This window comes from Sander vitreus, chromosome 14 (genome assembly GCF_031162955.1).
Source record: "Sander vitreus isolate 19-12246 chromosome 14, sanVit1, whole genome shotgun sequence".
Taxonomy (NCBI): domain Eukaryota; kingdom Metazoa; phylum Chordata; class Actinopteri; order Perciformes; family Percidae; genus Sander; species Sander vitreus.
The window spans coordinates 14,774,053-14,789,502 of NC_135868.1; the positions used below are offsets into that span (position 1 = coordinate 14,774,053).

The 15,450-nt window shown below is 40.1% G+C and overlaps 1 protein-coding gene across 2 annotated transcripts in view; it reads right to left on the reverse strand.

Annotated features, from left to right (window-relative positions):
• Nucleotides 1–15,450, reverse strand: part of atxn1a (ataxin 1a) — a 102,955-nt gene that overhangs the window by 26,138 nt on the left and 61,367 nt on the right. For both annotated transcript variants that reach the window (XM_078268506.1, XM_078268505.1), the window contains one exon: nt 712–817. The gene's annotated coding sequence lies outside the window, so the exon portion shown is untranslated. The remainder of the gene's footprint in view (nt 1–711; nt 818–15,450) is intronic.

Sequence of the window (15,450 nt, forward strand, 5' to 3'; positions counted from 1 at the left end):
GGCTTCCATTCTCACAAGAAGATCCCTCACTAACTGGTTCCTGAAGGTGTTATGCATGAAAATATATCGCTGCTCCAACAAAGAGCTTGAATGCAGTATCATACAGCAGACAAGTACTAGGCAGACTTGACTGGTTTTCTTCTTAAATCTTTATACAGAGTTTTGAAAAAGTAAATACACCATATTGTTTGGTAAACTCATTGTATTTCATGACAGAGAATGAGGATTAGGAGAGTGAGCCATTAATTGGAGCTGAGCCATACATTTACGATTGTGCTGTATTGAGGAAAACCTTGGTTCATTCACTGCGAGTAGCGAGTATGTGAGTAGCTGCCACTTCACTCACATTAAAATCAAATGCACTTTACTTAACATGCATATGGAATGTGACCAGGGTGATAAAGCAAGGCTCTTGGCTATGAGGAAAACACAGGGCTGAAAAGTCCTTGACATCAGAACTAGTAACATCAAATTAAACATGACAGTCAGACTAGCAGCTTTTAGGTTGTAATAGCAATAAGGCAGCAGTTTGTCAGTATTGATTCAGCAATAAGCAGTGAACCACTGCACAATCTCAATTCAAGCTCAACTAAAACATGATATAAGTCTCCATTTATTCATTAAACCAGCTTACATAGCAAAAAAACAACTGAATGTATTTAAATCAAAACCATGAAGTAGGCACATGTTAACAGACGGGGACAATCTCACCTCATTCAACACAACTCCTCCAGACCCCCCTGGTTCGTCACCAGGTGGTACAGCCCATGGAGAGGGTCCCAGAATGCAGTGTGTTGACTCAGGGACTCAGCACTCCCTGGTGGATGAAACAACAACAACAAAAGTTGACACTAAGGTAGAGAAAGGACAGATTATAACATGACAGGACACATTGGTGTACTATACACTGTGGTGCACACATCAGCAGGGCCCACACACCAGGTTTATGTAACTCAGCTTTGATCCTTACACATAAACAACAATATGGGATTGTCACATCTTGCATCAAAAAAAGTTGCAGCAGCAAACAGATGACATGCAAAACATTTGTCTTTTACATCCCAACAATCCCCCTCTGATTTTCTGTATGCGTACATTAGTTGGGTGGTGATGGCACAGTGGATATGACACGTGCCTTTGATGTGAGAGACCTGGGTTCGATTCCCACTGCGATACATCAACCAATGTATCCCTGAGCAAGACACTTAACCCATAGTTGCTCCAGAGGCGTGCAACCTCTGACATATATAGCAATTGTAAGTCGCTTTGGATAAAAGCATCAGCTAAATGACATGTAATGCAATCCCACAGTAACAGATCCCACAGTACAGATCCCACAGTAAAGCACTACAAAGATGGCTATTGATGGCGATGACTGTAGTGCACCTGAGTAAGTAATCTATATAGACTTGAAGAGAAAAAAAAAAGAGTTGACCTTACCACATAAATTAAATCATATTATGTTTTAACATAATAATATGTATAGTATACTACTATCCCTGTATGGATGTGATATGATTTCTATCTTTGTTGTCAGTCTGGCTCAGGTTAAACTCTTTGTGAAACATGAACAAACAGGATACTGGTATCGGTATCGGAACATCTCTAAATGCAAATACAGGTCATCATTAAAAAGAGGACCTGTCATATTCATGGAGGGAAAAAAACAAACTACAGTGCATCTTTAAAGACATCAAAAGTGCAACAAGCTGATTTAAGCAGACACCCACACACCAGCATAACATACTGGCTGATCGTCGACAGCGTGCACACACTCTGTGGGACCAATTAGGCAGGTTGTGGTGGAATGATGGGGATTTTACAAGGATACGAGAGACATGTTCCCAGCTGCAGAGTGTGTGTGTGTGTGTGTGTGTGTGTGTGTGTGTGTGTGTGTGTGTGTGTGTGGAGGTGTATGGGACGTCAAACATCCTACTGACCCACTTTTTACATGTCTGAAGACAAGGAAAGAGGTGGGTAGGAGTGTGTTTGTGTTGCTGTCTAGCAGTGGGAAAGTGTTTTATTGCAGCTTAGGGAAGACAGAGTGGGGAATTACAGCATGTGGCTGGTTTTGTGTGTTACATTAGTAATGGTGAAAAATATATAATTCCGCGCACACTTCTTATGTTATGCATGACGACTCTATTCTACAGAGAATTGAGAGCTACGGTGGAAATGAGATATGATAATAGGACAGTGAGGCAGATGCAAAACGAGAGAAACAAAACAGAAGAATGTCTGGTATGGCAGACATGGGAAAATCAATAGGCTTCCACAGTGGACTATAGTATAGTGTCAGGCTTAAGCTAAGCATGTAGGCACACATGTATTAAGCTTAAGGCACACAGAAAGCAGCAGGGTTTGTGTGTACTAAAGAGGTTTGTAATGTGTGTATGAAAGGCAGAAAATAGATGTGTACTGAGGCCATGGATTAGCAGACACCAACAGGCAAAGGAGTCCATAATATGGTGTTAAAAAGGCAAGGTAGAAAGAGGGATGGAGATAAGAGAAGAGACAGACAAAGAAGAAATTGAGTAATAGCCAAAGTTAAAAGAAGAGAGAAACAGTAGGATAGATCCAGTGGTAACAGGAAGGAAGACAGATGGAGAGAATAGAATGGATGATGAGTAAAGCAGACACAGAGAGAAAGAGGCATTAGGAAGGCAGAGGGAAATAAAGACAGAGAGAGAAACAGATGGTGGCAGAGAAGAGGCAGATAGAAACTCACTGGGAGGACAACACTGGCACAACCAGCGAGACACAGCAGGGAGTATGGAAAGCTGAAAAATGTCAGTGGAAAAAGGAAGGAGGAGGATAGTGAGAGGGAGGGCAGAGCAGGACAGAGAGTGAGGGTTTCATTTCAAAACTCTGCCAACTTGTAGGGAAAATACTATGAAACCCAAATATTTAAAGATGTCAAGTTTAAATATATCACCTGTTATGGCCATAGCAAATAAGCGAAGCATATGTGATGGGTTAACTAAAAGAAAGCAATTGTAATTAACATTGTTTAACAAATGTAACAAACATGTTGATTCTAACAACTGAGACTGTGAGGGGAAACACACTGCCAGTCTTATACTTAAACTATACAGAAAATCAAGGTTTGGGCGGTTCTTATACAGTATAACTATCAGAAGGCCTAATATATAATAAATAAAAAAATAGCTGTCATGAAGATAATGTTTAAAATGTACAACCAATACCGGACTCCCGTTAATTGTTTGGGGATCAATTTGATTGTCAATGAAAAGAAAGTACCGTAAACATGACCTTAAATGTTCAGTGCTGCAAAAAAAATGCTTTTCAGGCTGACAACAAACACACCACTCCTGGCTCGCTCACACATACTTTGTCTCAATCCATCGTGTCCAATCCAGGAATCAAGCAGGCTAAAATAGTCAGAAATAAATAACTGATATGTACATGCGTGCCGTATTTACGTCGCCATGTGTGTTTTGAGGTTTTTTCTGTATTGTACCTTAACTACATTGCATTACATTCATTTAGCAGCTTTAATCTACATGCACATAAATGACCGAAGCATACCTACAAGTATTTGTGTACGTATGTACTGCGAGTCTACCTTACTCAGTGAAACACAGGGGTCAAAGAGATGTTTTATCCATGTCGAGGCATCTACCTGACACTGTCATTAAGAGAAACCTACAGTGAGTTAACAGGTTTGCCAGTACAGCTGAATGTAGGACATAGTGTGTAAGTGACTGAATGAGTGGTTTACACACTTAACAAAAGATTAAAGTACAGTCTTTTATGTGTATGTCCTGCTGTTGTATTCTGCCACAATGGGTGGATGGGTTCACAATTTTTGGTCATTCATTCGTTTGTGGTGATTTACTGTAGTTTAAAAGGTGATGATATTCAGCATGCCTAACAAATGTTCTTTTTGTGAATGTTTCTCTGTACTTGACCTGATGCTGGCGTGATTACTCCATGAATACTTTTGTCCGCTCAATTATCACTTCACCTGTCTTTAAGTGCTCCCATACTTCCCATTCTCTCTTCGCCAAGTGTAGTCAAAAAAAATAAATAAATGTTGTCCACCCACAATCCCAACAGCTGTTGCCAAATCCTTTGCCTACTGTACAAGTTGTGCCCAACAGTGTGGTCTTGTTTTAAAAAATAAGACCACACTGTTGAAAAAAAAATGGCTGTAGACTGTGCAACCACAAGGATGTGGTCCAAAGGCTAACATCAGCAAAAGATTTACTCAAAAATGCCTCTGAAGGTTGCATTTCCAAAATTTTTTTACAACGGAGTTAAATGCCAAACTCTTGCCGGATAAATGTGTGGTTAAGGTAGATCTGGGTACAGAACATGACGTTCAAATCATATTGCTTGACACTTAAAATGTGTGTATTTATAAATAGTTTTGCTTGCTCCTAATGGACCTTTACAGAGAGATGGGAGAGATGGGAACATCTCAAAGCACATCCTGTAGTACACAGTTCACCATTTAGCATAAATATGACAGATAGTCACAGGAGCACACACACAAACACACACACACACACACACAAAATACTTTGGGAGCTGAGGTAGTGTCTGACAGCTGTTTGGTTGGCTGAGGCAGAAGAATGCGGTGAGTCTTTATGTGTGTGTGTGTGTGTGTGTGTGTGTGTGCGTGTGTGTGTGTGGACTGAGTGACTGACCATCACTGTAACGTAAAGGAAATGCCTTCCTTAACCACAACCCCATTTTCCTAGACTGCAACATATCTGTCATACCACAAGTGAGGAATCAGCCCTCTTTGAAGGTTCAAGGTGCTCAAAGCAGGGAGGAATGTTATCTTGGGTGCACACATGTCTGGAAAGAGCAGTGTCCTTTTACTTACCACCATCCTTTATCTACCATTCCACACTTGTTTGCTGTGTTAGTGGAAGTGTGTACGTGGCAGCTGTGGGAGGTCCAGTGCCATAACAAAAATTCCTGTTGCTGACCTGAACTATTTTGAATATCCATTTTTATGATACACTGTTGGAAGGAAGGAAAGAAGAAAGAAATATCACAAGCCAGGAAGCAAATACAAATCATTCAGCAAAGACAAACATAAAATAAAGATCAGCATTCCCAGATTTAAAATACACTCTCTTTCTCCCTCCACTTCCCAACTCTTTCCAACCATTTATAGCCATTCTCTGCTTAGTAACCCTCCAGGCTAAAGCTCAGGCGAGTGACATATCAGAGATATTTGCAAATCAAACCTAGTGATCTACAGCCCACTGGTACACAACGTTTTACTGATGGAGGTTTTACTTCTCACCCACTCTCTTCAATGAGAAATTACCTAATTAAGGACATTTTTATAGTGGTATATTAAAAGTGCATACAATCCATGGGTGTTTGGTTATGATGCAATAATATGGATACAAGTTGGAACACCAAGACTCCTGCTGTTGGTGCAGGAGCTGATTATAGTCTAAATAAACCTGATTGAATGCTAAACTCCAAAGCAAAAGAGGGAGAGCAATGGTCGACTTAACATTCATAGACAACTACAGTAACAGTCAAACAATTTCTTAAACTAGAAACAACATGTTATAGGTAATACCCACTGACAACCCTGAAATAAAGACTGGCCAGGCATCAGAAGAGATGGTTACACTTTTATGAAATATGACATTAACGTTCAGGGAAGGGGAAAAGAGCATAGTGTTGCTGTCCAGTGAAAACCATGTATCTCCAAATGTGGTAATTTATTATGCTCAATAAACTATTTAAAAACCCATTGGAGTCACAAAGCTTAAAAAACAGGGCTGTTTTTAGCTTAGGAAAACCTGATATTCTTTCAGTTCATGTTCAGTGTTCGATGACTGCTATTGTTTGCACCACCATGTAGTAAATTGATCACAAGACTAAAACAACTAATTGACAAAATATTTACTCGTCAGCCTAAACCCTAATGTCTGATTAGTTGTCTAATCAACTCAAGGAACCAGCTGTTGCTTTAGTGCACAACTATTTTATATTAATGAACATCCATTACATTCAAGCCATTGCCAAATGAGTTGATACAAAACTAATTAAGCCCATCAGCTTCACAAAACTCTCTGTATTTCTCAGTATGGCTTTTGCTTATGTTTACAAAATAGCGTAGTCCAGCAACATTCATGTGCAGATGCTTGAGTGATGCGTTTTACGTCACAGCTAAGAAAGGACAACAGCAGCGTTCAGATCTGGAGACGAAGGGGATATAAAATTACAAGATAATTAGCTCTTCTAAAGAGTCCATCATGTATGTTTGGAGGAGGGGTGGGGGTGGTGTGCGATCATCGAAGGCTTGCATCATGTGGATGCGCTGATAGTGTTTAGTCATAGTCATTACTAGAAACTACGCCCTATAGCTTTAAGTTTTTTCATTTTCTGTTTTCACTTGTTCAACACATTCACGGACACACCATCACTATTTCAACACCCAACACCTTCTCTATTCATTACAATGTTCTGAGCTTCACTTTGTGAGGCTATACAGCTTCACTTGTGGGTGGAGCACACACGCACGTCCATAAACATCCCAAATAAAGACAATGGGGTGAGACAAATCCAAGGATGCGTGTGTGTGTGTGTGTGTGTGTGTGTGTGTGTGTGTGTGTGTGTGTAAGCTTCTGCGTAAGAGAGCATGCTGTGAGAATAGGAAGCATGCTTTCTGTGCCAACCCTATCCTTGGCAGTCAAACAAGGACACTCACGCACTCACGCATGCACGCATGCACGCATGCACGCACACACACACACACACAAAACAGTGCTTAATATTTTTAATTGGCCACTGATTTGCCAGTTAGTGTTCTTGCCACTCTCTTCACCTCACTGTGCTGGCCCTGTGCCCTACAGCCTGGCAGAAACACAGCTGGACACAGAGTCACAGAGAGAGTGTGTGTGTGTGTGTGTGTGTGTGTGTGTGTGTGTGTGTGTGTGTGTGTGTGTGTGTGTGTGTGTGTGTGCTTTTGAGTGTGTGGTAGGGTGTTTTTCATCTTGAAGCAATTAGTTTCGCAAGAGTGAGTAGGTCTGTGCATGTGTGTAGGTAAAGGAATGGTGTCATTTTAAACAGATACATTTCACATGTGCTTGTGTGTGCGCAATTGAAGGAGGCTCAGTTTCATGGGCAGATTTCTGAAATTCTCTCAGGCTCTGTGTCAAATTTTCATTTCAAATACTACATCATTCAATTTACTGACAAGTCTTCATCTCCTCAGATATGCTGAGGTCTCAAAGTTATGCATCTTCAATGTTGTGCACTGCTATTGTGTGGCTGGTGCACACACATTTCTTTTTTTAATGATTTTCCACCAAGGCCAAAACATTTTCTATATCAGTAAGGGAAGCACTGTGCATTATCTTAACAGCAATTGAAACAACACACATACAGAGTTTTCGGGTTTTTCATGGAGAGTCTGTGTGACAAAACGTGCTGTAAATGTCTGTTGTTTAGTGTTAAATGCCATGATACACTTGAGGCTCTTAAAGCTCACACATACACACCACGTGCATTGTGGGATGTATCACCAACACACTGAAGTGTGCACCATGGTGTTGCTCAATGGCTTATAATGTGTGACTGTGTGTAACCACATGAGTGTGCTGTGGAACATTTTGCAAAAAAAATAAGAAATAAATAATACAAAATACACTCAATACAAAAGACAACCTTTCAGAGTTGAATTACAGTTTACAAAAGTGCACTGTCTGAGTGTCAACAAGGTGTGTGTGTGTGTGTGTGTGTGTGTGTGTGTGTCAAGGTTATAATCGTTAACGAAAACAAACGAAATAACGAAAACTAGATGGGGAAAAAGCATTGTTGTTCACTGAAATAAAAATAAAAACGAGGCATTACAAAAAAACGATAACTAACTAAAACTGTAATGTCTGTTTGCAAAACTAACTAAAATAAAATAATTGAGTAAATGTCCTTAGTTTTCGTCTTTGTCGATCTTTCATAGAGCAAATAACGTTATATCTCTCCGACCATGACATTTCCCGTACACATGTATAGTTTCCGATTGGGAACCCAGAAATCCCAACATTCCACGTCAAATTGAACACAACATAGTCCATGCCCCTCGCCTTGTCGCCTGGCATCATAGCGGTACTGAAAGTCGGATGAATGCGGCACCTATTTGATTATGACTGTGTCAGATAAAGCAATTTCTTGTCAGTGGAAGGTGGTAAAATATGTGGACAATTTATTACAGGGAAAAATCCCACGAATTTGAAAGTATATTTGAAAAGCGCACACAAGCTAGGAGGCTAACCTAGCTTACTTTAACAAGGTAAAGGAGAAAGCAAAGCCCCCTTTCCCTGAAACAGAAGCTAACTCCGGTAACGTTGCGGGCATGGATGTATGGATACAGGGCCAGGCAGCATGACAGAGACAACAGCAGGACAGAGAACACTACAGGAGGGCTTTCACCGGCGACCCGATAGCTGCTGGTTAGTACATACGCAGGAACACCAAAAGCGGGAGGAAGCGTGGGTTAATATGTGTATTGATACTGGGATGTCTACACAACTGTGTGAGTCGATTGACTTCAAAAAGTTCGCCACTTTACTCAAACCAAAGTTCAAAACACCTGTTGATGTCTTCTTTAGTCTGTTGGCTATTTAGGTTTTTTCCTGGAACACGTCACTTACACATTTTGCACTTACTGCGTCTTGTGTAGACTGTTTACATATTTATGACCATATGTAGGCTACATTTTATGTACTGGTGTTATTGTGGAATACATGAGAATACATATTTCTAAAATTGTATGACGTTTTTGTTGAGTTATTATTATTACACAATACTTTTTCTGACCTTTTTGAATATTGCCCCCGACAAATAACCCATATTATAAAAAAAGACTAAAACTAATACAAACTAAACTAAAACTATGCATTTTCAAAAAATAAAAACTAAACTAAAAAACCCGCTTTAAAAACTTGAACTAACTAATTCAAACTAAACTGAATTTGAAAACAAAAAGTCAAATGAAATAAAAATAAGGTGTGTGTGTGTTTAATGCACATGATGCGTGTGAGATTTATGTAGCCCATATCATAAGCAGATTGCATCCTCTCCTGCAGTATTTTGCAAAGCAATGACCATCACCACTCATTCCTCTTACACTCTGCACACACACACTCAGACAAGCACCGACACGTACACCAATGAGCAACCCAAGGTCAAAACAAAGAGGATGAGATAAGTGTGTGGTCTGTGTGTATGCGTGTGTGCGTGATGACATCATTACTAGAGCAGAGCACTCTATAGCTGATTGATGGAGAGAGGGGTTGTTATGGTCGACTGCTGTGAGCTCATTGCCCAGCAACCAGACAATTGGACCTTGCCACTGTGTGTGTGTGTGTGTGTGTGTGTGTGTGTGTGTGTGTGTGTGTGTGTGGTGTGTGTGATCTCTGTCCTGCAGCTCACAGGACAGAGGGGTCAGCCCGTCTTACACACCAACACACACACAGACGTGTAGCTAGACAGTCCGGTCCTCATCTTGACTACTAATAGCAGTTACTGCTGTGTGATAACTGCTTCTAATGCTGCAACAGAGTTGACTAGGCTTATACATTTGACATTAGAACAGTGATCATCTACAGTGTCTGATTATCACACAATGTGTGTGTTGTGTGAAGTAATGAATACTAAGGATTCATTCATCATTCTCTTGCTCTCTCTCTCTCTCTCTCTCTCTCTCTCAATTTTAGGTCAAATGGAAGACATCCACATATTCATGTATGCATAATACATATATGCAGCATGTAGGAATTTAAAAACAGTGTGTACTGATATACAGTACAGAATGAATACCACATGTAAATACATTATGTAATTCAAACTTTTCAATTCAAGCTTATTTTACAGCAATGTAATAGCAGTTTTTTCTCTGAACTGAAGGCAGGTGAGGATGTAATTTGCAGATATCTGCGTCTGTATTTTCACAAAGCAGAGCTCAGACTCAGAAAACAGTTTTTTATTGATGCGTTTTTTGAGTTTTGCAGCTGTGGGTGGTAAAAAATTTGATTTTGAATTCGAAAAGGATTTCGATGACAGAAATCATTCTGTCATCAGTCAAACTCCCTACTGTTAAAAGAGGGAAGGACTCAGGAGGGATTATTATCTGGTACAAAGATGAAATATCAAAGTACATCACCCCAATAAAATATGAACGCTCATACATTTGGCTTAAAATAAAACAAGACATCACTAACCCTCCAACAGACATATTCCTGTGTGCTGTATACATTCCCGCTAGTGACTCCCATACTATGATGAAGACATCTTCCCCCTTCTCCATGAGCAGATCTGCAGCTTCCAGGCCCAGGGAAGTGTGCTAATTAGAGATGTTCCGATACCGATACCAGTATTGGTATTGCCTAAAGCGCTGGTATCGGTATCGGGAAGTACTGGAGTTTATGCGCCGATCTGATACCACGTAATAAAGCCCTAAAGAAAAAATACTTTAAAAGTAGTTTATTTATGTTCTTTTTCCGTTATAACTGACTGTCAAACTGGATAATAAAAGAACGGCACAGAAGAGTTCCAGAAAGCAATCAGCTCACCTGAAATTCAAACACTACTAGATACCTTTCTGGACACCACATACGTACACAGTCAAGAAGGCATAAATAATGCAGTTAGACATGTCGATCACATCATCATGCAAACTGCAAAAAAATCACAATTGATATTATCCAAAAATAAACCTAAGAATCCCAAAGATGACAATTGGTTTGACAAAGAATGTAAAGAAATTAGACAAAATGTTAGGCGATTATCTAACCAAAAACACAGATATCCAGGAAATGTAGACTTACGCCTTCTTTACTGTGCCACACTTAAACACTACAAACGTACACTCAGAATCAAAAAAGCTCAACACACACAAACAACTGACATTAATTGAGGAGTCCATAAACACAAACCAATTCTGGGAAAAATAGAAAAATCTTAAAAAATCCAAACCTGTAGAATTGGTGATACAGAATGGAGACATATGGGTTGACCATTTTGAAACACTCTATGAGCTATTACCAAGGAACCCAGACCCAAATCAAAACCAAATAATAACTAAACTGAATGAACTAGAATCGGCTGTAAAAGACAACCAGAATCCTCTCGACTCCCCCATTAATGAACAGGAACTAAGAGACAAACTCCAGGCACTAAAACCCCAAAAAAACAGTGGGCTTGATGGCATCATGAACGAGATGCTGAAATGCACAAGTCCACAATTGGCACAGTGGTCTATTCTACAAAGTTATTGAATCTGGTGTAGGGGGTAAAACGTGATATATGACATCATTAAATCAATGTACAACAACATCCTTCTGTCAGAAGCGTGGAGTGAGACAGGGCTGCTGTTTGAGTCCCACTCTATTCAACATCTATATTAACCAACTGGCTACCATCCTAGAGAAATCAGCAGCACCTGGTCTGACTCTACACAACTCTGAGATCAAGTTCCTGCTCTATGCAGATGACCTGGTTCTGTTGTCCCCTACAGAACAGGGCTTACAGCAGAACCTGGACCTGTTGGAGCAGTACTGCCAGACCTGGGCCCTGGCAGTAAACACTCAAAAGACAAAGATAATGACTTTTCAAAAAAAGATCCAGATCTCAGGGAAACACATACAGCTTCACATTAGGAACACATAAATTAGACCACTGTACACATTACAATTATTTAGGACTGAAAATAAGTTCCACTGGAAGTTTTAACCCAGCGATAATGGAGCTGAGAGAGAAAGCACGCAGGGCATTCTACGCAATAAAAAGTCAAATCTACATTAAGATCCCAATTACAATGTGGCTCAAATTATTTTAATCTGTAATAGAACCAAGTCTCCTCTATGGTATTGAGGTGTGGGGTCCTATTTCCTACCAGAATCCTGCCCATTTGGACAAAAACCCAGTTGAAATCCTGCATCTAGAGTTCTGTAAAAGCATCTTGCAGGTGCACAGAAAAACCACCAACAACGCCTGCAGAGCTGAATTAGGCCCTTCCCATTTTTCATCAAAATTCAAAAACGTGCAATCAAATATTGGCTACATCTAAAAAACAGTGACCCCACTCCTATCAGCAGAAAGCCATGCAATACCAAGAGCTGAGCAAAGAGAAGAGTCCCCTCACTCAGCTGGTCCTGATGCTCAGTTCACTTCCTGACCCTGTTCTGCCTCAGGACCAGTCTGGGAACAAACCAATCAGAGTTAACCAAATTATAACAGAAACTAAACTACATCACCAACTGGAACATACAAACAAAAGCACAAAGCAAAATGCAGTGCTATCTGTCCCTAAAGAGAGAGTACAGTGTGGCAGCCTACCTGACCACAGTTATTGATATTAAACTAAGAACTACATTGACCAAGTACAGACTCAGTGAGCACAACCTGGCCATTGAGACAGGCCAAACAATCATGGCTCCCCAAAGAGGAGCGCTTCTGCCAGCTGTGCAAGAGAGACGAAGCCTCTGATCCTGCTAGGAGGACACCCAGAGAGCTGCAGTCTAGTAGCAGAATATGTCTTTACCTGCCACACTTTGAGGAACAGTGAGTGACACCCCCCCACACACACATATACACACACACACACACACACACACACACACACACACAACTGTAATATTCTTGTTTTCATGTTGCTGATATCAGTTTTGTTCATATTGTTACATTTTGTTGACATGATTGTTGCTTTTATACAAATGTTAACCTAATGCTCTATAGTCTGCATCCTACTGTACAACTGGATGTAAATGTGTAACCTGTTTCCCTGTTTACGTGCTTTAGCAATACTGTGTGTCAATATGGTCATGCTAATAAAGCCTATTTGAATTGAATTGGATTTAGCTGGTGTTTGTTGGGTTCTGTCCAGAACCAGAATATCACAGCTCTCTTTTTTATTTGTAATCGGTTACCTTTACCTATGGCTGGGGCATTCCTGAGGACTGCAGGCGTTTTGGATAAAATCAAGGGAAAGAATAACATTTTCTAGTGCATTTTTCCTCTTTTTCACTAGTAGCCTACAGCAACTTTGACTAACTTGTAAGGAGATAGTCTGTTCAACTTTTCACATGTACCCTATCAGTTTACCATTCTCACACATGCACACAGACACACTTCTCAGATGACCACTCATTGAGAAGCAAACGGAGAAGACACGATACTAACATCACAAAAAAACAACTGCAGCTCGGCCTGCTCTGATGTCAATGAGAAGTTTGAAATTCTAACAGGAGCTAACAATGACTAATCAGGAGCTCAACAGGCTAAAACACAAGTACTTTTTTATAACAACAAATGTATCAGTGAAGGTTCCCATTGTATCCCAATTGCAAACATCTGTTCAATCATCATTCCTTCATGCCTACAGTCAGGAAGAACCATGCATTATTGGATGGATAGATGGCTTTTAAGGCCAGGTATAATGCGTCCAAGAATTTAGAAGCACTCAGCACAGCTGGAGGCCGTCTCATACAGTACTGCAGCTCTATTAACAACCCTGTAAACACACACTCATTTTAGTATCTTTCCAGACAAATTACAACAGAAATGCTGTCTTATTTGTGTCTTTGAAGGGAAACAAGAAAGGTGCTTTGATGGTGATAACAATGATTTGATGGTTAGTTATACGTGGCTGAAATAAAAACTATAATTGTGTACTAGAAGAAGATAGATTGATACATCTAAAGTGGTATGCCTCAGGTAGTCACTGTATAGCACAATGAATAAAACATTTCACTGCCAAGGTAAGGGGGGTTCATTTTTTACAGAGATCACATATTAGAAAATGAAAAATCTTGTAGGCAAAGATCTTGCTGATTGTGGCCCAATTTATAAATGGGGCAGCAATGCAGCCTCATGGTTAGACTGACCACCTCATAGGGGAAGGTCACAGGTTAATGCAATGTGTCCTTTTAAGATGAGTCACTCTTTTTTTCTTTTCCTTTTACATAAGTGTATTAGCTACAATGTAAATCTGGGTTGTTGGTTACATGGTGGGTCACATTTTATTACTTAATAATGTGGATGGTAGCCAAACTTGTTTTCTATATCAAAAGTAGTTAAACCCAAACTCAAACACACTGCACCGCTGCAGAATGAAAACATCTTTTACACAAGGTAGATTACAAAAGAGAGACAGAAATGAACAAAATGCATTGGCAGATGTGGGTGGGGTGATAACAGGGAGAATGAATAAAAGAAAGAGACAAAACACAAAAGAAGAAAGAGTAAAACAAACTCGCCTGAGTGTCTCTCTCCCTCTCTTTCATTCTAAGATCTTCAAAGGCTAATGCAGCGCTCCTGAGACGCTGCTACCAACACTGGTGGGACACGCACACGCACGCACGCACACACACACACACACACACACACACACACACACACACACACGTAGTAAGTACACCCTGCTAGGAGACAAGCTCTGTGCTACCCTCCTCTGAACCAAAGTAATGATACACTAGAAACTCAGACAGACAGACAGACGAAGGGAGAATAAGAGAATAAAAAAACAGATGACAACAAAGGAAAAAGGAGGAAATTATACAAACTGTATTAAAGACTTGTGTTGGGTGAACAGCTGCAGGCCTAACACTAGTCGGATATGTTTGCAAATCCAGTACACAATACATCATGTGCATTTAGCAAAACTCTAACTTACGGTATTACCATATCATTAAGATAATTAAAAAAAACTGCTCTTATCAATGATCGCAACCACAAATGCATGCCAATGTCATCTTTACTCACATTATTTTTTATAATCAAAATAATTTCTGTGAATCTTCAAAGAAAAATTATAGAAATAAAGGCAATACAATACAAAAAAAAAAACCTGCTCTCTATTAAGACAGCCGACAAAGGTTGCTTTTTCTCTGTACATTTGCCCTGGGAGAAAATTCACAACCTCACATCACTGTATCGCCTTTCACTGCTTAGAAGATGAGTCTGCAGCATGAAAATGTGCACTGTACATGGCGTTATCACCAATCTGCACAGCTGATAAAGTCGGACTCATTATTTGCTGTGGTTGTTGATGGGGCTTCATGGTCTGGAGAAATAATATTTTTGCACGTCTTGTTAAAATGCGTTTCTCTTTACTCGCCCGCATTTTCTCTTTGTCTCCAGCTTTCTCTTCACAAAGCGCCTCATTCTCTCGTCTCCCTCGCAGCCTTTTTTATTGTTGCTTTTCAAACTCTGTCACTCTGTCTCTTACTGTGGCTGTAGGCTATACATATCTTGCTTTTCCTCATTTGACCTTCCTGCTTTCCTCTCTCCTCCACTTCCCACACTTGCTGACAAAGTGTTAGCAACACTGCTTACTCTGTTTTTGATGAAAACTTGAGTGTTGATGCAGCACATCCTCTAAGTTACTGCATGCATGCAATAACCTAAGACAGCAAGGGAATTTTATGATCTGGTGGAACAGCTGTTTTTAAC